Source organism: Carassius auratus, chromosome 43 (assembly GCF_003368295.1).
Source record: "Carassius auratus strain Wakin chromosome 43, ASM336829v1, whole genome shotgun sequence".
In the NCBI taxonomy this organism is placed as follows: domain Eukaryota; kingdom Metazoa; phylum Chordata; class Actinopteri; order Cypriniformes; family Cyprinidae; genus Carassius; species Carassius auratus.
In genome coordinates this window covers 10,546,219-10,573,317 of record NC_039285.1, presented here as the reverse complement: position 1 = coordinate 10,573,317, position 27,099 = coordinate 10,546,219, and the positions used below count along the sequence as shown (strand labels likewise).

General features: G+C 36.9%; 1 protein-coding gene across 1 annotated transcript in view; it reads right to left on the bottom strand.

The window, feature by feature from the left end:
• Positions 1-26,262, bottom strand: part of LOC113061678 (galactosylgalactosylxylosylprotein 3-beta-glucuronosyltransferase 1-like) — a 90,398-nt gene extending 64,136 nt beyond the window's left edge. The window contains exon 1 of the mRNA XM_026230997.1: positions 25,764-26,262. The gene's annotated coding sequence lies outside the window, so the exon portion shown is untranslated. The remainder of the gene's footprint in view (positions 1-25,763) is intronic.
• Positions 26,263-27,099: the final 837 nt, after the last annotated feature.

Below are 27,099 nucleotides of genomic sequence, written 5' to 3'. Positions count from 1 at the left end.
TTTTGAAATGTCATGCCAAATATTGGCTCATTTTGTATTTCATGAGAGCTACACATTCCAAAAAAGTTGGGACACGTTGCAATAATAGGCCAGAAAAGTTAAATGTACATATAAGGAACAGCTGGAGGTCCCATCTGCAACTTATTTGGTCAATTGGCAACATGATTGGGTATTAAAAGAGCCTCTCAGAGTGGCAGTGCCTCTCAGAAATCAAGACGGGCAAAGGATGTTGTGTTATGATGATACATATTATGCACTGTATCATCATACAGTGCATAATATCATCCAAAGATTCAGAGAATCTGGAACAATCTCTTTGTGTAAGGGCCAAGGCCGGAAAAGCATACTGGATGCCCGTGATCTTCAGGCCCTTAGACAGCACTGCATCACATACAGGAATGCTACTGTAATGAATCACAACATGGGCTCAGGAATAATTAAAGAAAAAGTTGTCGGTGAACACAATCCACCGTGCCATTCGCAGTTGCCAGCTAAAACTCTATAGGTCAAAAAAGAAGCCATTTTCTCTGGGCCAAGGCTCATTTAAAATTGACTGTGGCAAAGTGGAAAACTGTTTTGTGGTCAGACGAATCAAAATTTTTAGTTCTTTTTGGAAAACTGGAACACCATGTCATACGGACTAAAAAGGACAAGGACAACCCACGTTGTTATCAGCGCAAGCCTGCATCTCTGATGGTATGGTGTTGCATGAGTGTGTTTGGCATGGGCAGCTTACACATCTGGAAAGGCACCATCAATGCTGAAAGGTATATCCAAGTTCTAAAACAACATATGCTCCCATCTAGACGTTGTTTCATTCAGGGAAGACCTTGCATTTTCCAACATGACAATTACAACATCATGGCTGCTTAGAAGAAGGATCTGGGTACTGAAATGGCCAGCCTGCAGTCCAGATCTTTCACCCATAGAAAACATTTGCTGCATCATAAAGACGAAGATGCGACAACTAAGACCTAAGAGAATTGAGCAACTAGAAGCATGTGTTAGACAAGGATGGGACAACATTCCAATTCCTAAACTTGAGCAACTTGTCTCCTCAGTCCCCAGACGTTTGCAGACTGTTATAAAAAGAACAGGGGATGCCACACAGTAGTAAACATGGCCTTGTCCCAACGTTTTTGAGATGTGTTGATGCCATGAAATTTAAAATCTAAATTTCTTCCCCTTAAAATTATACATTTTCTCAGTTTAAATATTTGATATGTAATCTATGTTGTATTCAGAATAAAATGTTGAAATTTGAAACTTCCACATCATTGCATTCTGTTTTTGTTCACAATTTGTACCGTGTCCCAACTTTTTTGGAATCGGGTTTGTAGGTATTATGGGGTGGCGGGGGTAGGGTAGTATGGCTCCAGCTGTAGAAGCGTTGGCTGGGGCCACAGCCTAAGAGGCTTCTCCGCTCTCCCACCCTCCCTCGCCTTTGGATGTTATGTGGTTTGAGTTCCTGTGTTTTCCATGTCTTTGAATTAAAATTCCATGTTGAAGAAATCCCCAGCATCTCCCGTTTCTCCTTACTCCTCGACCCCCATGTAGCAAGACAAGGAGATGTTCAATACTTGGAGTTACAGTGGAAAGACAAAGGAGACAGGTTTCCAAACTGTGCAAGAATCCGTAGATACTTCACTGCTAGATTCAAGAAGTCTGACTGGTAATACAAATGTCAATGTCACACAGTCTTGTGTTCTTAACCCCTACATATAACCTATCCCACAGCCAGGGAACCTGTTTAGGGGTTAAATCTCTCAGCCCAAAGCTGAAACTTTCCCTTTGCTTCCTTAAAATGAAAACCCACTTTGAAACGTCCTGCAGAGAAAAATAGAGGTCCGCTAAAGCCTGCCAGCTGCAAGCATGCTGATAACAGCCAGATCTGGATTTATGCAGTATCATTGGTCAGTCTATGACTTCTGGCACACCTGTGAACTGCACTCACTCGTCTGATGCAAGGGTTTCCAAGGGAATGGCTCCTTTTAAGCCAGTGGAATAGAATGGTTGCATCGGTCCCATGTAAACAGATATGCTGATCCATGCAGGATGTTAGCCAGGTAATAAAGGTGTACATGAAAAGCAGGTTATCACCAAAACCTTCTCAAGGACTTTTAGAAGGACCGTCTGATCTAAGCTTATAGAGTATGTAGAATTTACTGCAAACCTCATGACTGAAATATAAGACCTTTTTGCTGAAGGTCAAGCAAATGTTTTTTTTTCAATGCACCATTTACCATCCATTATTTATCACAAAAAAAATAAATAATAATAATACAAAAAAAATTCTCAAAAGGAGTTTGTGTGTGTGTGTGTTTGTTCCACAGTAAGAAAAAAAGAAAGAAAAGAATGTCATACAGGTTTGGTGAGTGATTGATGCCAGAATATCTGTTTTCAGCGGCACTTGTTTAGTTTAAAAGTAGACATGTCAAGCTTTCTATAGATACCTCTCTCGTGTATTTTCGTTGAGTATTCACTGAGTTACAGTTCATTTTAATGACATATTTGTAAATGAAGATCAGCACAGACAAAGGCTGCAGACAGCACACCTTGTTTGTTATCTTTATTTTACAAGTGCACAAAGTTTTGTTGTTGTTATGTCTGTATCCCCCCAAAAAAAGTAGACCCTTTACAGATTCGATTGATGTATTGCTCTTATCTGTACGATTAAAACTGAAAGTGTAATTTTAGTTCTTTTCGGGGTTATCAGGAGAAAATGACTCATAACGTGTATCCGCGTTAATCGACTCCAGAGGGTTAATACTTTTGTATGATTTTTCAGTTAATGTAAAGAAATTATACCTAGATTTTAAGACTACTAATGAACTAAATAATTCCATATTCTGTATGTCAGTTGTGAATAAAATACGCATAACATTGAAAATCTGACCACTTCAGGTAACGTCACATGACCTTATACATTTACATATTACTCACTGTGGTTACAAGGTTACATCCTGCAAATAAGAACTACAACTGAAGCAGTCAAGCAAACAATGAGAAATCCCATTAGCATGCTCCAGCAATTGAATTGAATGAGGATGGAAATTGCATGTGGCTCCCTGAGCGACCTGAGTAGAAGGTTATAGAGGTAGTGATAATTCTTCAGGGAGTAAAAATCACTTTGCTTGCCACTGTCTGCATGTCAGTGTAATTACAACCACGTGGGGACGAGAGGAGGACCGTGATACCCAGTTGATTATGGCCTTAATAATATGCTGGAAATGAGAAGCATTTCACTGGGTCTCTTGTGTCTGAACCAGTGCAGTAATGTATGTATGTTTTTGTATTTGTCTTGTGAGATGGAATACAAGCTCTACATACTGGTTCCAAAAGAATGTCCACAAAACCCAAGAAACAAATCATCCATTTGGCTAGTTCACAACACTAATTTTGGCATAATATGCACCCAAAGTCTCCAAATTTGACCCAACTCCAAAATTGCACCTGTAGAAATGTAGTTTCTTTCCAAGCTCCCTCATTCCTTCTCCCTCTCTCTAAGTTTCAGTGCATTTTTCAAGCTGCCTGTCCTACCATCTTCCAAAAGAGGCATCAGGGGGCCAATCGCATTCAGCCACAGTCCTCCTCTGGGCTGCCAAGCTTTCGCTGAAATTACCGCCGAGGGTTTTGTCACTCTGTAGTGGATGAGTGGCAGCTCTCTACAGCTCGTGCAAAGCCCACATAATCAGACTCCAACGAGTTTGCTTGTGTGAGACAGATAAAGAGAGAGAGAAAGGGAGTGAGAGAGGAGACGACGAGAGATAAAGAGAGAGTGAATGGGAGTGAGAGAGGAGGAGGCGTGTCTCGTCTCATCTCATGTTTAACACTAAATGAGATTGCCTGCATCTGCTCCCTGAAGAACCCTAGAACATATGACCGTCCCTATCACTTTGTTCTTTTCCATTTTTGCCTCCATGATGTTCCACTTCTGCAGTCTTTTGAGAGGGGTTCTAACAGCTGAGAAGGTTTCAGTATCAGTGCCATTATGGGCACTTGCTTAATTGTATACGTTTGAAATGAGCACCGCTACATTGTGTGAGTCGCTGCTTTGTGCGTTATACTCTTCATTCTAAGTAAGTATGGCTCTGATCTTTACAAGAGACACCCATCTTTCAGGACACTTCATGTTCTGAAGATTTTCTCTCCTGAGAGATGTTACTGAATCCTTCAGATTAAGTGTTTCAGTCATGCTAACTAGGCTGTTTTACTCATTCTTTCACTTTCTATGATTATGCATGCATGCGTTTTCTCCCACATGTTTATTTTACAGATGTACTCTCATCTACTGACTGACTTTTCATTATTCACATTTCACTTCAGATTTTCGTTATGCTGTTTCACTGCGCGAAAATGCTAAGATTAGCCTGTGGGATAGCAAAGATTTTTCCAACAAAAAACGGGACATAAATTCTACACCATCTAAAAGAAGTAAAAAAATATGAATGAAGCAATTTCCAGACCAGGAGGTCAAGGTTTGGATTGTTAATTCACCGAGGTAAATTTGTAGACGGTCCCTAAAGCAGCCTAAGCAAATATGCAGTGAATATCAAACCTTAAACTAACTTTACCATGCTAAATTTATGATAAATGCTTACAAATTACACTCCTGTGCTGTGATATATCATTTTATTTTGTTGAAATTTTGTTTTTAAAACAAAAAGTCTTCATTGAATTTTGCAAGCAAAAGCTTTAGACCCAGTGTTTGAATTACACAAAGAAAAATAAAGATTTTCTAATGTTTACATTCACTGCAAATAATTGTATCAATTTATTTACATCTCTTTATCTATCTATCTATCTATCTATCTATCTATCTATATATCTATCTATCTATCTATCTATCTATACATCTATACATCTATATATATATATGCTCACTATTAGCTAACCATTAACTATGACTTTTGCCTCAATTAACTCCTTATTTGCTGCTTATTAATAGTTTATAAGGTTGTTGTTAAGTTTAGGGTATTGGGTAGGATTATGGATGTCATGCATTATACGTACTTTATAATAATATATACTAATATACTAATAAATAGCCAATAAATACACACACACACACACACACACACACACACACACACATATATGCTATATATATGTATAAAATAATTGTCTATTTTTGTTTCTATTTTAATTTCAGGTGCAGGTCCAAAGATTTCAGGATTTGAACAGAAATTCCTGTTAGCTCAAGGCTAATTTGCTAAGCCATTTTTACTAATGCTAACACATTTTTAGAACATTTTTGCTTAGAGTATCTGTTTCAATCAAATTCTCATTATCAGCTCAGACAAGGCTACAGCATGATTTTTTTTATTTTTTATTTTTTTTATATCCCTCTCTGGGACTCTTGCACACATCTTGCCTTCATCAGATGAATATTCCATCCATGTCAACAATCAACATGGAAAACCATTGCCTATTTACAGCGAGGGCCAATTATCTGCCTAAAAATGCTTCTATTCAGCATTCTTTTCTAATTGATCACATACATTTTATAATAATAAAAATAGAAAGATTTCATAACACTTTCGTAATCAAAAGTTAGAATAATAATTAGGGATGCACCGAAATTTCGGCCACCGAAGATTTTCGACCGAAAATGGCCTTTTCGGTTTTCGGCCGATAGACTTTTATCACCAAAACAACACGGCCGAAATGTTGTGATGACGCAAACAGAAACCGCGACCTGCACGTGCACCTGCATAGCGCAGACCACGAGCTCCACGCGACATTCACTTAAAAACAGTGAGAACATTCTCTCTCTTCGTATTCCTTTATTCGCAGCACTAAAGCGTCTCCTAACAAAGAGATTAAGACGGACCACGAAGTAAAAACAAAGAAAAGTACAGTCTTATAGAGTCTGTTAGCACACGTCTCACTGAGATCTTGTCGGATCCTCTGCACTTCATCGCAAATGTGCTTGATCCGCGTTATAAAGACCATTACTTGGATGCGGAAATAAGGCAGCGCGCACGAGAAATGATCCAGGCCGCGCTGGATGCAGAGAACCCGCGTGGAGACGGAGAAGAGCCAAGCGCAGGAAACGGATCAGAGCGCAGAAAAAAAGACTGGTCTCTGCACCAGATGAGTGGCATGCACCATCGTTGTCTGATATGTTCAGTGGAATTCTGCAAGAAAGTGCCTCAAATAATAATAATACGTTGGCTATTTTGTTCTTAGGCTACTATACACACACACACAAACATATATACATACATAATATCAGATTGTAGTCATATTTATGCTAGATTTTCTGCTAGATTTCTGCTTTAATTTGATAAAAATGTTTATTTATGCCCTGGCCCTATTTAAATACACTCTCTTAAATATTTCTCAAATGTCAGGCAAATGACAAGCTCAACTGCTCAACAGCTAGATGGTTAACTGTCTGAAGTCCCCATCCCCAGAAGTGATAACAGTCTTGCCAACTGGAGAAGTAATGCACTTTCTAGTCCTACAGAGAACAATTTCAAATGCACTTCACCTAAATGCACTTTGTTTTTATGAGAGAACAGTTCATTTTAAAACCTTTCTGCAGGCCAGTAGGCCTGTAAATTATTATTAAATATACACATGAGTGGGATAAATTATTTGTTTGAATTTTATTTTATACTGTGCATTGTTGCAATGTGCTTAATAAATATTTGCATCATTTGTAATTATGTTTTTTTATGTTTTTTTTTAAATAAGTTATGTAATTGTAATTATCTTTGAAACTTTAATATTAATTTATGCAATTGCAATGTCTTAATTTTAGTAAAGTTAGTACACGGTCATAGCAATAAATGCAATGGTACTAATAATTGGCATAATTTCTTTCGGTGTTTCGGTTTCGGTTTTCGGCCTTGGTTTTCTCTTTTTCGGTTTTCGGTTTCGGCCAAGAATTTTCATTTCGGTGCATCTATAATAATAATAATAAATATCTGTTTTTAAATCTTATTTTGTCTAATTTACTATATACCATTTTATTATAATAGTAAAATGAAAAAAGTTGTATTAATAATAAATAATACTTTTTTTATTAATTATTATTAATTTAATGATTTCTTAGTAGTTTTGTGGTAATTACAGAATCAATTTATATTTCAAATATCTTTTTACAAATCTTATTCTGTGTGAAATTTATTGTGTAAATTTCATAATATTAAAATATAATGTTCTAATAATAAAAAATATATTACAAATTATATTATCAAGATGCGTTTAGTTTCCTTAAACCATTAACTAAAAATCTGGATTTAGAGTGATCTCAAATTCTTTGACCCCACTGTGTATCTCTCTATACCAATCTTAAAACATTAAATTACAATATCATTTTAATAGTTTATGTTATATTACAACATATTTACACTGACTAACACACCTGGCAAAGTTGGATGGCAATAGTTAATCTCATCCTACAGTGCAAGACTGAAGAGTCTCGTTAGATTCGAGAGAACATTGTGGAGATGCAGTAGCTCAGCTGTGGATGCAGGGAGGCAGCATCTTATATTTTATCTGCATTGACATGGATATATGGGTGTGTGGGGGTGGCGTTGAGGGCCTGACAGATTTTCCCACAATGTGAATTCATGTTTACTTTTTCACAAGCAACTGAAACAGGCCTTTCACACTGTGCATGCCTCAAAGATCCTGTAATCCTACAGCAGTCTTGCTGGCTTTGGTGAATTCAAGCTACAATTAACACAGTGTGATTAAAAGAGCACACCAGGGAGCCTCCGCAAACAAAGCAGAATTTGCCATGGAGGCAATAATTTTGCACAGATTATTTATTCTTTTCAGCACCCTGAGTGCTTAGGAGAAAATCAATAACATATGCAAACACCCGACCGAACACCAATCACAAATCACTGGCTGTAAAATATACACAGCGTGAAGACAAACAGAGAAATGAGTTTTGGTCACAGATGGAGCTATAACAGCAGCCTGTAAGAGCATTTCACATAGATCTGCCCTTCAGCTCACAAAAATCAAGCAGCCGCGTGAACAAGCGAAAAAGAATCAGACTGTTCAAGGTGCCCAAGGTTGCTTAAAGATATCTTTTGGTTTGTTTACATCTTTTTCTTTCATATTGATGTTTCTGAATTGCTTACAGCAGCATTATGGAAATCACTGTTATTTACAGGCAATTTTTGAAAGCTTGAAATGTTGCACTATACTTGCGAGTTTGTATTCTGCAATATTGATTGACTGTATTATTCTTAAAAGTTCATTAGTATTCATAAAAGGCACCTTGCCAAATAATTAAATAGCTGTTTATTTAAATAAAATACACCCCACAAGGGCGATCAGGATCAATATATGCTGATTTGGATATCATCAATGTTGAGAAGTGTGCTGCTTGATATTTTTGTGAAAATATTTTTCAGGATTATTTGAATCCAAAAGAACATGTCATTTTTTTCTTTTTTTTTATGTATCAATGTAAAATTCTTTCTTTTGATCAATTTAAAGGATCCTCGCTGTTTAAAAATATTAGTAAAACAATTATTATAATAATTCTGACTAATGTCAAAATTTGAACGGTATCAGGATAAAGTAAGACTTTGTTATCCCAGAGGTTAATCTTAGCATTTTCACACAGTCAAACAGCATGGTAAAGACCTGAAGTGAAGTAATTTAATGGACACATTTTTAACGCTGTTGTGTGTTGTTGAAAAAAAAAAAGAAAGAAAAAAAAAAACTTCTGGTATTCATGCCAGTTGACATAGCATTAAGAAATACTGCTGCTGTGAGATTTTAAATAAACCTAACAAGGCTTGCTGCTCTCACTGGAATGGACAGTATCTTGAAACCTAATCCTCCATGAAGATCTTTCTGCTAGTAGTTAAATGTAGCTCATGGCTGGACTCTTGTTTTGTCGCCTGACTTAAAAACATGAGAAATGGAGACAGCCGTGGATATTTTCAGTTATATCTTTCTAACAGCTGGCATCTACTGACAGTGAGAGAGACAGAGAGCACCCTCAGTTTAATAAAGGCATCTGCTGAAAACTCTATTTTATTCACAGCTGTCTGCAAAATTAGCTCTATCACTGCATTTACCTACTTGAAATGTGAGACCCAAATTGCTTTGACACAAGGACGCACTGTCTGTCTCAACCTCATCTGCCATACTCTCAGCAAAATAATGTAAGTGGCAATTTAGGCCTTATTGAACTGAGCTAAAAGCAGGGTAAGCTATTTGTCATGCCGTATGCAGCCCCAGACAGCATTGCAGGGCTTAGGGTGGCTGTTTTATGAACTAGTAAGGAGGGCATAAATGCATCAGGCTCTGTGGTTCGCACAAAGTGCAGTAGAAGATTCTCATTCCATGTCACCCAACGACATGGTCAGTTTAAATCTGATTTAATCCCATAGGTTCTCTGTATATTAACTAACATTTGCTTCCAGTTTCATTAGGTTAAACCACAGCTTTCTAGAGGTTAAGGTAAACTGTACATTAGAGAAAATAAGCAGGCGTGAGGAATAATGCAATACTTGTAATAGTATAATTAAATCTATCTGTCTATCTATTTATCTGTCTTTCAGATTGTCTATCTGTCTGTCTGTCTACTGCAAATATAAGAATATTGATAAATGATCTTAGACAGTTTCTAATAGACCAAACAAAAAAAAAACAAAAATTTGAATAATAATATTTATATGCTGGCATGTTTGCAGCAGCATTACATGCAAATTTCTTAGAAACAAAATGTGGTCAAGCCACGAATGAATGAATGAATAAATAAATAAATCCGATTTTGTTAGTTTCCTATGGTATTTGAATTAGGTTAAAGATTTTTTTTTTATATTGTATATTATAAGTTATCCCATTTTAGACATTATTAATGTGAGTTGTTGTTGTTGTTTTGTTTTTTTTGTTTTTTTAGATTAGAATTTCATATAATTATGGTAGATATACGAACCAAACTGAAGAATCATGGCTTTTCTATTTGCACAACTTTTCTTGCTCTTCCCCATCAGCAAGTATTCTATGGGATAAAAATATATTGAAGAAAATACTGTAGTGAAATTACAGATTAAATTATAGTGAGAATAGTTTTTTTTTTTTTTCTGTAGTCTGATATTCCATTTTCCAGCGGAAAAAAAATAAATAAAATCTTTAAGAGACAGAATCATAAGCTATATCTCAAATGTTGTTTTTAATAAATTAGAATGCCGTCAAAAAATTATTTCAGGTGTTGGTGGGTTTTTGTTAAATGCGAGTCAAAACCATCACAATTAAAAGAACCAAAGACTTAAACTACTTCAGTCTGTGTCAGTCTGTGTGCATTGGATTTATTTAATACATGAATTTCACAATCTGAGTTGAGTTACTGATAGAAATGAACTTTTCCACGACATTTTAATTTACTGATATGCACATGTATTAGATGACCTAAAGCATTACTGAAGACACATCTCTGTTCTTTGCAGAAATGGGGTTATGCTGTCATCTGTGTCTATATCCACAGGATTGACATTGCACTGCAATCTAACAAGCCACGCAGTGATCCCTCCTCCACAGGCCAAGGTGCTCTATATAGACTCTTTATCTACATTACTGGGCCTCGTTCGAGTCAAAAATACAACACATCATAGAAAGCAATGTCTCCCTTTGCTTTTCAATTCTTCGTCACAGCTTCCCTTTTTCATTGTCTTAGCTTATAACCTGAACACCAACCCTGATGCATTTTACTTCAAGGTAAATTCCATTTTATCATTTTGTTTCTCATTGAATCCTCTTTCTGCAAGGTGAAAAAAAGACCTGTAATAGCACAAAGGAGAACCGTTCTTTGTTACACATCACTGGTAAGTGATATAACTGGATACAAGGAAAGAATGGTCAGATTTACTATATATGATGTCAGTGTCAAAGGATTACAAGGACATCTGCCAATTCACATACCAGAAATCATTACATTTTTTTCTGAGAAAATAAATTAATAAAATAAATCCAATATGTCATATGTGTCATGATTCACCCAATCTGAAGTCCAGAGCTGATGAATTTTCCTATACCTAAAAACTCATATTGACTCTTACTCTTACTGTATATTTGCTCAGAGTTTCACTTTTACTGAAGTGATTTTTTTTTGAGTGACATGCCATCATGTTTTCACTTTCATCAACTTAAATTATTTATAAAAAAGCCTTTTCAAAATCAACTTTTTGTTACAATTTGTCACAAAGTTAAGCGCTTAGACGTTTACCAAGCATATGTTTAATGTGTCTCAGTCTAACATGTTCGTGATTGAAGAAATTCTACAAGAACACGGTGCGATTTTAAATGACTATTGCACGGGTACAGCCCTTTGTCTGATAGATGCTTATGGTAAACAAATTGCTCATGGCTGTGCTGATGACACCCAAACAGGAAGTCTTATCAGATTTGTTATTTTCCTGTCACTCTTGTTAGGATCATCTCTACTTATCCATTTGAAAAGCTTTTATGCCTCTTAACTCTCAGCTCAGCCTTTTACTATCTGGGTAACACACACTGCTAACCTCTTTCTGAGCTCCTCCTGCTCTAGGACACCCAGACATAGACAGAAAACCCTGTAAAACTCTCTCTAGCAGTTATATTTAGCAGGTCTCTCTGGCTGTACATCCACAGCTAGTCTGTTGTAATGCCTGAATCTGCTTACATGGTAAATGAGGATCAAGCCTGCATGCCCGAACTGACAGGATGGTTTGGCCAAGTACAGACAGAAGGTGGTAAATGGACTTTCACAGGCTTATCCACACGAGAAATATCAGACTAATGGTGATGTCTTTCATAAGTTAGGTCGGTTTGGATGACTAGATAAAACTATTGGATTTATATCAGCTCTTATATGAATCCAAAAATCATAAGGTCGGTTTGGATGACTAGATGAAACTATTGGATTTATATCGGCTCTTATATGATCCAAAAATCATAAAAGTTCTTTGCCACAAACGTGATACAGTACGTCAGCATACTGTAGCTACAACTAGAAAATAAAGCTGCACAGTTAATTTCTGCATTGGTACGACCAACAATATCTGATTTAAATTGTTATTTAATACAGTTTTTCATCGTCTTGGTGTGATTTGACTTGGAAAGTGATTGAGCAATAAGGAAAAGGGAGGTGTTATTGATTGTGTTTGACACCATGAGAAAGAGCAATAAGACAGGAGTAAAAATTAGCCATACATTCATATGGAATAACTGGGGATTTTACTGGTTGATTACCATTTCAGCTTCTCAATGCATAACCATATTTTCCATTTTGTTAGGAAAATTTGATTGGCCTTTTGCTTCCTTGTTAGATGTAGTGCCCTACAGTATATACAGCATGGTGGAAACTTTTAAGACCATTAGCTAAATTGCTTTTTTTTTCTGATATATTGCTATTTTTTACAATTGAATACAAAAATAGCAGTTTAAGACCATTAGTTAATTTGCTTCTTTTCTGCATCGCTTTCTCATTTAAAGCATTTTCACAAATATACAATTTTTGTTTTTTGTTTTTTAATCCCAGATTTGCATTATGCTATTAGAAATTTAGAACATTTTTTATCCAAAGGATTTATTTTATTTATTTATTTTGTGAAATGGGATTATTATTACAGCTGGCTTTGAGACTTTTCATGTCTGAGACTCCAATAAATGTATGTCTAGATAGTGTCTAATGAAAATCAGGGCCACATGTTGATGAAGAGGAAGATCTGTTTCCTCTGCTCTCAGTGACATTCAGGTTTTTGATTAAAAACTCTGCTGTACACTTGCAGTCTCAGGAGATGCAGTAATATATTGCAAAGCATCTGGCTTGGCTGCCTCCGTTCGCACCAGAACCCACACAGCAGGAACTTGAAGAGCAATTTAGACACATTTTACATCGAGAATAAAGAGATCTTGACAAAGTAATGAGCAAATAATTCCTGTGTGCTGAAAAAAAAAAAAAAAAAAACACAGAATGACAGCTGTAAAAAAAATAAAAAAAAAATAAGTGGTTTTCTTTGTGTTACCAAAGCACAACAGAACTGCTTTCATAATCGATTTCATTGATCACAATAAGGACATCGTTATGTTTAACTCATGCTGTGTAGCTGCTCAACATGGATGTGAACTGGTACAAATACAGTGTGATGTCTCTTTCCCTTCCATCCTGTGTGTGTTCAGCACGACAAACCAGGCATGGCCGTTGCTGTGGAAACAGTAGGAACAAATCAGTATTGCCAGTCAGCAGCGCTGAGCCAAGGTCTTAACTCAGCCCAGTGTGTCCTGCTCGCCCTCGCCTGTGATCTTGTCAGAGTCGACATTGGCAGGCAGAGTACTCCCCGATCAAAATCTCACAGGACCCCGTGCTCCAGAAGGACTGCTGGGAATAGGCTTGAGTTTCTTTTTCCACAGAGCATTTATTGCACTTGCTACATGCTGTCTTCAGTCTGATTGACCCTTTCAATAAAATTTCTGATGTCATTGTTCAGTTTGCGTATTTAAATTCTTTAGGTTGGAAAAGCAAGTGAGCTAATTAACTTGAAGCAAAGAACTGACCCTTCGCTAAACTCCAGCCCTCTTGGTTACTGTTGTTCTGAAGAGCTTTATATTACATCCCGAAGGAAAGATACCAACAATTTATAGTGGATTAAAGTGGGCTTATAAAGTGGTAGAAACTGAATGGATATGATTCCTATGTGGGCTGGAATAAAGTGTGCATTGTAAAACATTTTTGGCAGTAACTTGATTAAAAACTGCATAAACTGCTGACTTTGTTTGAAACTATCCAAACACATATAAGACTGTTTGGTAATTATTTCTGATTGTATTGGAGAAGCAACAATTAAGGATAAACGTGTCTGCTTTCTGTGGAAAAGATACAGTTTTTTTTTTTTTTTTTTTTAGCAAAAATAAAACAACTAACAAGACTTGTTAGACACAATAATGCTTTGTAAACAAAATGATAAATAAATACGGAGCCCCGCACATGACATGCAGGAAAAAATATTAGACTAAATCGTATGCACGATTTACTAATTCGTTCCCTCACTGTACTAAAACGTGCACGCGATTACTATTGCGTTCCCTCGATTTACTATTTCGTTCACTCGATTTACCGGTATAAATTGTGCGCACAATTTAGCAAATCGAGGGAACACAATAGTAACCATGTGCACGTTTAAGTACATTGAGGGAACGAATTAGTAAATCGTGCACACAATCTATTTATTTTTTCTTGCATGTCATGTGCGGGGCTCCGTTTATAAGTTAGTAGAAAAATAAATAAATAAATAATACGTCATTTATTACATACATTTTAGATAGATTTTGGCCGATAGTAGTGGTGTGGAAGTAACACAAAGTCAAGCAATGTTTGCCACCATATTTTAAGAATGATTCAGCTGTGGTTTGTAAATCACATATGTCTTCTTCACTGTGAAACATGAGAATAAATGTGTTTTCTTACAATCTGCAATTGGTTTTGTACCAACTGGTTCAACCATGTGCTAAATTACAGAAAGCCAGGGGGAAAATCATAAGTGCATGTTTTTATCTTACAAGCGTGATATTTGTACTAATCCGCAGGCTACAAATTAAGTCTGTGTTCATCTGGACTAAAGCTGCACATGCACTGAACGCGACAGTCAGTATTAAGATTACATTATGACCTCCTGGAAGCCATGTTACACTTTCTCAAACGAATTGCCTGTATAGCACAGATGGAGCCCTGTAATTGGCCATTGTTTTGACAGTCTTTCTCACTGAGTTAGGCTGATAAGGACAACTGTGTGTGCAAATGCCTCCTCTGGAGGGCTGTCGTCCACAGGGACACAATTTACAGACTGAAACAATTTGAAAAATGCACCCTCTCATTGCATGATGCTGAATAACTATTAGTAGCAAAAAAGATTACTTTTGCATCTTGCATTGACTTTCTCACGTGTTTAAAATTCTACCAAAAATGTTTTCTTTAGCTCAGTAGTAGGCTATTCAGTGGTGCAAATGATTGTAAATGAGAATGTATCCCTTGCACCATTAGTCTTTTTCTCACATCTCTGTCTAGCAGTAGCCTAAGAGGTGATGATTCACCCCTGGTGCACTGTGCGGGTGACAGAGAACCGATCAATTACACACTGCCTAATGGCTGCCTGTTCCACACAATCCACGGCAGTAATGTCCATTGCACAGATGCTTATCTAAAGGATAAAACGCCTCTGTCTGATAAGGTGAAGGTCAGTTATAAAATAGCCATGGTTTTCAAGATTTAATGCAACTCCAAAATATCACAAGGCTAGCTTTTAAGGGTAGAATCATAAGAACTACTTTTTATTGTGAGAGTGTTTTATTTTTTCCTGAACCAGACAAATAATGAAAAAAAAAATCTAAATTTAATTGAGTTTGACCATATAAAGACAGATTAATTGGGACCTATTTGGACAGACAAGGACATATGGATGTTTTTTATAGGCACTTTAAAGTCTCTTAACACATGCTTTTCACACTCCAGCTAGTTTATGTAAATTGGTCACTAGAAGTGAATATATAAATATGTGTATATTAGTGTTAGGCATAGATTAATTTTTTTTAATCTAGATTAATCTCACTATAATCTTGGAATTAATCTAGATTAAAATGGCTCATTTGAATTCTGCCGAAGGCATTCAGAATATGTGTGCTACCCAAATAAAATAATGACTAAAATTAACGTTAAGTCTTTGAGAATGGGTTTCTCAAGACAGGTGGTGCTGTAGATCAGGGGCTCATCTCCTGTTTCCAAAATGCATCACAAACTGCTTGAGAAAGCTGTAAACTAATTCACATTGCACAAGGTGCAAACAACCTTATGTCTGTTTCACACATAATCCGTGCTGCTTCTGCACCACATACGAAATGCACACGGACTGCATACGCACTGCAGACGGATTATGTGTGAAACAGGTGTGCGTCTTGTCGAGGTTTCCATTGGGAAGCTTCTTTAAAAAAAAAAAATTATGATATTTTATGGTTTTAATGTATGTTGTGCTAAACAAGTCTACATTTATTTGATGATAAATGCAGTAACAACAGTAATATCAACTGTAAATTACAATTTAAAATAACTTTTTTTTTTTTTACAATTTATTATTATTATTTTTAAATAAATTGTTATATGTTTCAAAATTTAATTTATACTTATGAAGGAAAAGGTCAATTTTCAGCAGTAATATGTTTAATCCCGTCTTCACTTGTCTGTCATGTGTCTAGAGTTTTTCTTCCCCACATGCTCCATGTTCTGTTTATGCCCTTATTTGGTTTTTCTGTTCCTGCCCTGATTCATTTGTTTCTAGCTGTGTTTTCCCTCATGTCATCATGTTCATTGTTTCCAAGTGTTCCCTCATTAGTTTCCATGTGTATTTAAGCCCTGTGTTTCCTGAATCCTACATGCTGTTTTGATTTTTATATATATATATATATATATATATATATATATATATGCTGTTTTGATTTTTTATATATATATATATATATATATATATATATATATATATATATATATATATATATATATATATATGAATAAATGAATAAATGAAGAAACAGCCTTATATATCATCAGAACATACAACTGAGAAAATAAATCAGTTTACCTTTCATGAATATGCATCTATGGAAGCGCAGGTTAAAGGCAGCAAAGGACATATGGGAAAATCAGTAAAGTCAATGTTGTAAAGCTTAGTTAACCGGTCAATGCATGTTCCATATATAGGGCACATCACTTTAAGGACTAAGAACCCTCCAGAGTGAAATCGCTCTAATAAAATTTGCTGATGCAGCAATGGGTCAAATGACCAACTTCACTTGTAATGACTGTAATAACCTGAATAACCTAACATGATATGAAGCCGTTTGTACGTTTATTGATTCTACAATGAATGAGATCCGCAACTTTGTGCTACATACTGTCTGGCGTGTTGAATAATAACTAATTTTGGTCACATTATTTGGATGATTGGAACCTTCTGATTTCTCTTAATTAATCTGATTATGTACAGTTGTTTAGATGATTCTGACACTGACTTTTGAATGCTAAAATGTCCTTGCATCCTTCGATTTATTTAAAAAAAGAAAATATTTTTATAGTTCAGACCCCCACCCCCAACTCTCTCTGGTAACAGCGAAAAAAAAACACTGCTAATATTTTAATCCAAAACCCAAGCTACGGTTTGACTCTCAATCACCCAATAGTCTAAAATGAGTCATGCTTCTGTCTCAGCCTACCATCCAGCCCTGATTATCCTCTTAAAGTGCCCCTATTGAAGGCAGAGAGGTTTAATTGGCTATGCAAATAGTTGGCACACCAGACTCATTACCTACGAGGATCGCAGTAGGCTCACGATGGGAGGATGACTAAGAAACAAATTGGCATTTTCAAGCCCCACAAGCTTTTTCTCCCCTAAATAAAAAAGAATCTAGATAGACTGTGGTGGGAGAAAAAGAAAATCAGCCATTCTCTTTGTTGCTAGAAGAAGTGCTGGGCCCTTGTTTTCCAATTCCCTCTAGTCAGAGTCAGGTTTTGTAGCTCATTTCGAATGACTGCAGTGGTGTAAAAAGCTTTAGATCAGCACGGGGAGCACAGGGAATCCCCATGAAACTCAAATGCTTGCTGTCTTTAACACAGAACACTAGCATGTCAATAACAGCACAGTATGCTACTGAAGACATAGTGGGATTAGTTTACTACAGCACAAGGTTGTCGATAAACCAGGCACTTTAACCTTGGAATTCCCTCTGACATGTTTTCACTGCAGACTAATCGATTAGTTTTCTGTTTATCTCATTTAGCATTTATGGAACAACTGAACAGCGTCAGAGCCTGGGCACCCCTCGTCATTCAACCACATAAATCTTTCAGTCAACAAATTCTGTCAAGTAATTTTGTAAGACTTTCCAGTGGTCTTGGTAAACTTTTTCCAAACAGAGTGGAATTTTCTCAGGTGGTCAAAAGTTAATTGTGTTATTTTTATGCATAAAACAAATGTTTGTTCAATCGCTTGATGTGGTTTTCAAATCCCTTCATTCTTCCACCAATGATGGCTCACTTCTCGAGAGAGAAAAAAAATCACCACCAGCTGCTCAATCCTCCTTTGTAAACATAATTTGTGAAACTGATGGACCTTAATGGGGTTTCTCTGACATTCATTAAGCTGCCATAGCTATTTCAAAAGTACATGCGCTCTACATCTCAGCATTGGGAGACTTGACACTAGACACCAGTAAAAATCAAATGAAGGAGGACAAATGGACAAATGAAGGAGGACAAATGGACAAATTAAAAATGAAAAGTAGTATTAGGAAGTCTTGAAATCACATCTCACTTTGTGGGTATAAAATCAATAGCCAGCTGTGGAGATTAAGTTATTCTGAAGCTGTAGTTCTGTTTTAATGTGTTAAGCTTAACCTGTGCAATGGAAAACAGACAAAAATACCAGCATATTTCATTGTAGCATAGATGGTCTACATTGTATAAAGATTTTATGAACCTTCTGCCACCCAGTGTCCTCATCATCTTTTGCTGACATTACAAAGCAAAGAAGCATAGTAACTGTTGCTATGCTTTCCAGGTCAGTGAATATTTTGGTGGTGGCACCTTTTACAAAGCTTGGTGATAGAATGCACATTAAAAAACGTATGTGTTCAACTGAATTGGATAAATTTTTTATCCAACAAGAAAACATGCACATACAGAAAGATAGAAGCACATTTACCAAATAAACTACATGATGCGCATCAAAAAGGACATGTGACTGCGCAATGGGACGACATAACTGGTCTAAACAGCAGACCGATCTGAAATGTTGTTTTGATCACTCTGAAATGCCTGATATTTTCATTAAAGTGGTTTGGTATAATTATTTCCCAGAACTGTCTTTTATGACTACGGTCCCAAACAGCAGGCATCCGCCGACTAAATGCAAGATAAGCAACACGATCACGTGTATTTTATTTCGGCTGCACGCTCTGAGGCTCAAGTAGTATATGAAAAAAGAAGTGGCTTCTTCTACTGTGGCACTGAACACACTTTAAAATGTAAAAAACAATAATAATAATAAAATAAACTATTTACTAGCCGTGATTGTTTAAGGAATGACATGTGACTGCCCTCTACTGGCCACATCTTTTCTGCATCGTAGAATCTGTTTTCTAATCGGCCGCATTTTTACAGCTCAGCATAATTATAAAAAAATATCTGACTACAGAATGTCTCAAACAGGATGAAATATTCCAGAGCCATGTAATAAACACACATCCTCTCTCAGGGCAGAAACACCAAGCCAAGACAGAAAATAGTACTCTGTGAATAAATCTCAGTAGCATATTAAATTGCCATTTGAAAGGTAAATGAAAGTGGCCAGTGGCATGTCTCCCAGTTTCAGAGATTCACTGCACTTTCAGAGTCAAATGATGGTGAGTTTGGCTCAGATCAGTTTAAAGTGAATGTGAAAGCTGCTGTGAGCCCTCTGGGGCTGTACACATTAATGTTGTTAATGTTTACCATGATCACTGTGATGCATAACATAACCCATTTGGGTCTGCACAATATCTATTTTTTCTATATTTGAACTAGCAGTGCCATTGTTCATACTGATTTAAATTCAGTTTCACTTTCATGCTGATATTTCAACGATTCATAGTTTACATCTTTATCCACAAGTTAAGTGAGTGGTGCTAAAACACAATCAGTTTTAACCAAACCAGATGAAAATTAATCTGGAAATGTTTTGTTAGTTTGGGTGTTAAATGTATCGCCACAATTCGTAAGTGAAATCCAGACCACTAAGAGGGGGTAAAAGGTTAACGTTTTGCATTTGAAAATCACCACCTACCCAAAACTGACAAAAGGAAACATGAGATAAAAACACATTTGCTGAAACAAGCATGCCATTTTAGCTTGCTAAAAATGTTCAGTTGTTGGACCTCTTTTATCGCGATTTGTGTTTTCGTGGGATTCGTACCCGAAGAGCTTCACATCGCAAGTACCTGGTGAGTTACAGAGCAAGTTTACTACATCAGAAAAGCCATTCATATGGATCAACTTATGTGATGCAAAATGTATTCATTTACAATAAAATTTTTCAAATCAATAATCTGCCTCTCTAATCATATTTTTTATTTAAAAAGAAATAATAGTTGTTGAAGATTTACTCTGTGTAGTGTTCATTTCAGTTGGATACTGCAGTGTCTTGCACACATAAACATACGTTTTGTAGTTTTATAAAAATGTAGGAAGAGGCATGTATTTTTTTTTATGAGCCTATAGGTTGACATGCGGCCCCAACTGGATAATTTTTTGGCAAACAGCTGAAGTATAAAATTTGAATTAACCTGCATTAAAAAGTAAGTTTGCCCACAAGTTATTAATGCATGAAGTATCCTTTTTTTTAAGAAATTTTCTTATACGAGTAGCTCATATGGTAATTGAGTACCTACATCAACGTGAAAGAGCGTGGTTTAATTCAAAGCTAAAGAGGCAGAGGTTGACTAAATCCATTTTTACACTGATTATTAAAGCCCACGACAAGACTGTAGTGTTGTCTTCTTGATGAGACAGTGTTTAAACTCTTGTTAAATATCTTGTTAAATCGTTAACATACAAAATACTATCTAGTTTCATCAGTTGATCTGTCAGATACATGCAAAGTCTGTTACAGGTCACGAATCCTGCTCAGCGAAAACAAAACCCAGAGGCAGCTGAAAGCAGCATAGTGTCGCATCAGACATTACACAGCCTGCCAGCTGACACTGATGTGATCTGCAATGTTCTGGCCAGATTCTAACTCAAAAGAGGAGCAATAATTCCTAACAGCATGCTTGACAGCACGCAAGAGCTTAAAATAAGCTGTCTGTAACTACTTTAACTAGCAGGTCATTAGAGAAACTACCCGATGACAAACACAAACCCACTTTCTGCAGTTCGAGTTGTTCTTCACAATTATGAATACTGTTTTAAAAGACAGGATTGTTGCATTGTTAATTGTTGCATTGTTAATATAATATAATAAATGTTGATTAGCAAGCATTAATGCAGCTCAAGACACAGATTAATCAAATCAATGCAAATTTTTTGAATAATATTATTTACAATTTTCAAGACAATTATATCTCACAATGAAATGTTTGATAATCAGTTGAAATCTCATACTACTATAATATCAGACTATTATTAAACATAATTGTACACGTTGTACAAGACATATAATGCAAGAGGCCAACCAACTGAATGTGACAAACAACAACTTTCAGCAGAAGTGAATTTCCCAAACATCAGCTAAATCATTATGGCCATGTGCTTCACTGTGTCTATCCAGTTTCATGCTGTAATTGGGACATGACTGAAGATTCAAATTAAATATGAATGCACTTGGTATCCAGAGATGAATAGTCATGGTCACTATATAGTGAATCTACAAGATTAGAAAATCTGATTGGTCTCAGATATTTAGCAGCTGCTGTTCAGGGACTGGGGGCTTTTGCCAGACGGAATAGCACATGTGGGGAGTGGGCTCTATATATTACTGCTTTTCCAGAGGACAGATACTTAGCAAAATTAGATTTACTTAAGGAAGACTTTATTGTTTTTAAAGGTCATTTGTTTATTATCCTCTCATGGCTCTTGGTGCTCCTAATCCATTCTTATCAAGAACACTGTAAAATACACAGTGCCTTTATAGACATTTATGTGGTACACTACAGACTTTTCAACAGTATAAAAGTAGGACAGGATAGACAGGATTTGTGCTCTTAAAATTCTCCCCACTTCGTGAAATCACCCATTTTAAAGACAGTTCACGTGGGGAACGTTCACAGATTATGTATTCTCTCTCTCTCACTCTGTTGTACACACAAGAAAGAAATCTTGTGGTTGTTGTTGCATTACCTGTTTCATCAGTGTTCTAATTGAACTACGTTTCAGGTTGAACGCATTTCAGTAATTTGCCTGTTTCATTCCATTCTGCCTAGGGTTTTTTTTTTCTTCTTCTTCTTCTTCTTTTCAAGAACATGAAATTTGTGAATCGCTCTTGACTAATTTGACCTATTCTTTATAAACATGGTTTAGAGAAATGTTTTCCTGAAGGTTATGCACAGAATTAGCTGACTTCAGATTTAGCAGAAGTCATGTACGGGTCAGAGGGTACAGTTGGTAATACCTTTGCATATCAAAATATAAGAAGATATTTTGAAAAATGTTCCATCTAATGGAAGCTGGTTGGACCATTGTTGTTTTGGACTGCTCTGACTGTCATTGTATGGACAAAAAAAAAAAAAAGTCAAGCAGCTTTGGTATGGCAATAAATGATGAATATTCGTTGTCAGAATTATATATTTTTTCGAGAGTGATCCCTTCAACAGCAAGCAATGGTTAACAATCAAAGAAAAAAATAAAAACACTCATGTTGGTTTTTTAAGTCTCTTGCCTCCAAAATGGAATAACCCATTTACTTTCATCTAACACATGTGAGGTGTGTATGAACAGTACACTCCTGGACCCCTGCCACCCATGTGCTTCAGAAAGGAGCCAAGAATGCATGTCAGTCGTCACACAATCACACAATCATTACCTTCTCTTAACAAGAAAATAAGGACTCAGCATAATAGGATTGTGCCATTATTATACAGCTGTCAGACATAATTAAGAGAAAGGTGAGCCTTATACAGCATGAATAGATGAAGTTGTTAGGCACATACAGGGTGGGCGGCCACATGAGACCCCCGCTGAGGAAATATGGCCTGGCATTCTCACTTTAGCTTCATAGCACTTCTGCAACTATGGGCCTAGCTCTTCCGGGGGTAACAGCTGCTCTCCCTGGGGTTGTTATAGTTCAGTAATGGGTGTTTGTGTGTGTGTGTGTGTGTGTGTGTGTGTGTTTATGACTGCACAACTAAAGTGGAGCAACCGGAGATGGCAGCCAAACACAAGCTCAAAGCCCCGCAGTGCTGAATTCAAGAAGGCAGAGTAACAGCCCAGCCTGAGGCCTGGCAATCTGTTTTCCTGCCTTTTTCCTCTCTTCCTTCTTCCTTATTCTGTTTCTCAGCTGTTCATTAGCTGTCCATTGACAGAGAGCTATGGGTGTTAGCGCTCCACGTCGGGCACCACAAGCTATTACAAAGCAGGTCTGGCCATAGCATAGTGTAACTTTTTGTGGCAGCGTCGGGATGAATGAATAATGCATCCATGGTAGCGTCACTCAGGGAACAATTGTGCTGGTTAATATTCATGACATGGAGATTCAGATGGTGTTGTGAATCGCTTTTACACTCTTTCAAGAGCTTGGAGTCCCTCAGCAAACTAGCCTTGCCTTTGTGACACACGTGAAAACAGGTTTTTATGTGGGCGTTTCTTTGAAAAAAAAGTGTGAAATGGGACATAACACTTGCAGCATGAATCAGAGTGTTTGTCCACTACGTGAACAAATTGTTCACATGTGAGCACGAGAGGTTGAGTGTGCGAACTTGTGTGAGAGTGCACACGAGTGTGTGTGTGTGAGGGAAGGCAAGAGTGCCTGCAGCAAGTAGCTCTGGCCTAGTGTGCTTTCAAATGCCAACGTCAGAGCTGTTTTCAACAGAAACACTATGACTTTCACCCACAGGACTTCAAAATATTTTTGAACTCTGCTTAATCCAGAATTCCTTGCAACCACACCGATTTATCTGAGGAGTAGAATGATATTGTTGGCTTGTAATATTTGTCTCTGTCCCTTACTCGAGCACTTTGTGATCACACAAGTTATGGCTTATCATTCAGGGGTTTTATAGATTCTAGTGCTGAATATTTCGTATGAATGTTTTGTTTTTGTTGTCGAGTCTTTAATATTGCTAAAGGTGAAATTCAAGCCAACAGTGCTATGTATTGACACCACAAAGCTGAGTGCAGGCTAAAAATGTTTGAGTGGTTTGAGAGCTCCCACGAGAGAGACAACTTAACAGCAAAGTTCACCTTGTAGCATAATTTCTGAAATACAGTGTAATATACTATAATTATATAATAATATTTTTAACATCTGTTTTCTCTTGCAAATAAGCTTAGCAGTTAGCTTTTGTATTTTTTCTTATATTATATTATATTATATTATATTATATTATATTATATTATATTATATTATATTATATTATATTATATTATATTATATTATATTATATTATATTAACAGTTTACATATACTATTTTAGGCTGCTGTTGTAGGTAATGTAGACTGACTACAAATACGGACATAGAAATCTTGCCAGTAGTAATTCAATGCTGTTTAGTATTAATGTAATAAAGAATGTGCAGATAATATATAATCACTATACATAAAAAACTAAAACAAAAACATATTGTGTGCTTGTTGCAAAATAAGGATGCAACAAGAGCCAAGATTCATTCAAAAGTAGGAACCAGTGGATAGAAGAAGTCCTCAATAATCTCTGCAATCTAACATTCAGGTCTGTATCCAATCTGGTGTAGAACAGAGCACCTGGTTTCTATTATCCAATCAATTCCCAGTTCAATAAAATTAAGTTGTGCCCCATTTCTCCCATTGAAAATCTTGTTTCATAGGCAATACATCTTATTGGGCAAATAAAACGGGTTGCAGATGCTGTTTCATGCTAACTGTGATGTTGATAATGATGAAGGACAGGACTTCACCTTCTGAGTATTTTGCCAAAAACTTTTGCGATTCTTCACTTCACGATGAGACAACCAAGATATGTGGCAAATGATCTCATAAATCTCTGAAGGCACAATGGACTCATCTGAGCTAAACTTTCCACTAAGACTTGCCCAATCTGTTCCTTAATGTGGAACTCCATCCAATACTCATCTTTAAAGAGATGTTCTTTCTCTTGATATTGCTATACATCTTTACTAATGGCTTCATATCCCTGCCCTGGAGCGGCACAGTTCCTGCTCTTATGTAATGATTTACATATTTAGCTATGGTTGTTATTACTTCACCAGCTGGCAGAGGTGAGTTTTTCACAATAAAAGAGAGCATTGATGGCACCGATATTTGTTAATGCTTTCTCTATCTAATTACCATCACGCTTTTACTAAGCACCGGCCGTGCATTGTTCCCGGGGTTGTTTTTCGGCATACAGGTTTGTTTTGACACTAGGTCAGGTGGGGGGAGGGGCCTAAACTAAGCCGTTAATGACTGAACACTAATACCCAGGTATTGATCAGAACTAGCAGTGATGCACCCCCTTGGCAGTGAAGCATTAGTGTCGACACTTCTTTCGTTATAATACGTGTGTGGTTGTCATTGCAGCACAGATATGACATGCATATTAAACTGATGCTTATTTTGTCCAGCTGCAACTGAATATAAAATTATCCACAGATGACCTGGACTAAATAACCTAAAAGTGGTGAGTTGCAGATTATGTTAAAAGTCTATGCTACGTACATTATTGTCAAGAGATCCGACAGAAGCAAAACGGATCCATACTGAGCAATGACTCACGAATATATACACGAACACAACTGTTTCCCAAGGTTCCCAGCTGGTGACCGAGTCTTTCTAGCCGACACCATGGTGCTCTTTGAGCTCTGTATGGATTACGAGTGATTCTTTTCTTCAGGCTTGCCTCAGGTCTCTGTCACAAGCTCATCAGCGTGTACATCTTAACATATGCGCGGCTTATTCTCCAGGGCTCATCCACACAGCAGTCTCTCTCAATCGTGAGGGAGAAACGTCAGTCTCAGCCTCTGTTGCTCGTCAGCACAGAATTTGTGTGCCTTTTTTGTGCTCTATCACAGATTAGACAAAGAAGGTTTGTCTTACCTTACGTAAATGCAGTTATTTCCACCACATGATGCTGCATGCTCCATTCATTGAAAATCCCTCCTTCTCTCACTCTTTGTCTCTCTTGATTTCTTATTCTCCTCTTCTCTTCTTTGTTTTTAGTCAGAGCATCCCTGTATTTGTTTGTGCTGTGGCTTCTAGTTCAAAGTGGAAACACGGGTTGTAATTGGGAGCCTGGGGGACGAATCTGCCGGTAGATCTCCCCTGTTTTCCTCTCTTCCCTGTCAGACGTGCTCTCACAATCCGAGAGAGAGGGAAATGGGCAAGACCCTGCAGAAATGGTGTGGTAGTTTGCTTGGTGGTTGTTCTTTGTCTCTCCCCCTGATTTCTCTGTTTTCATTCAGCGTGGCAGTCGTGGCTCAGTCGGGCTGCCAGAATGCATGGAGACACATCTTTGAATGTGTTTATGTGGCTCTAACATAGCCTCCTCGGCGAGGCAGAGACCCCCTCCTTGCTCAAGATGTGCTCAATAATGGTATGTACCACCATGGCTCAGTGCAGGGTGGGCTGTGAGGGAAGGAGCAGTGGGGGTGGGGGGGGGGGGTGGTTATCAAGAAGGGGAAAAATAGGTTTGTTGGGTAAATTAAGTGTATAGTGGTTCTGCATGTACAGTTATTGTTTGACATATCTTCCTGTCATTGAACATTAGTCAAACATGAAATATTTTGCTGTACTGTAATTTTTACATGAATTCTTTGCTTGTCACCACTGTTGTTTGATTTAATAGTGAAGTACACACATTTGAAATATGCACCATTTAAATAGAGTTCACCTAAAAATTCGAATCATTTACTCACCCTCATGTAAATAAAAACCTGTTTGATTTTCTTCTGTATGGAACACAAAAGAAGAGACTGGTAAAATAATAGTAAGTATATAGCAAAGTGCTTATAAATCGTTAATTCATGGTTTATAAATTAATACATTGCTATATATATACATACACACACACACACACACACACACACACACACACACACAAAACAATTTGTTAATTACAGTGACACACACACACACGCACAATGGGCCTCATTCATGAAACATGAGCAAAACAAATTTTTGTGTATATCGCGTGTAAAGTGGTTTTGCCGTAAATTTTCGGATTCATTAAAACGTTCGTATTTTCCAAATGTTAGTTGGTACAAAAGAAATCTACACCTGCTCCCAGCCACGCGTAAATAGTGCGTTTAACGTCTGAACGTTTTGCTCATTAATACGGCTGCATTTTAATTCACCTTAATCGGGTACATATTTACACAGCATTTTGAAAAAAATATTATATATAGTAATTACATACGGTTTTTCTTTTAACTTT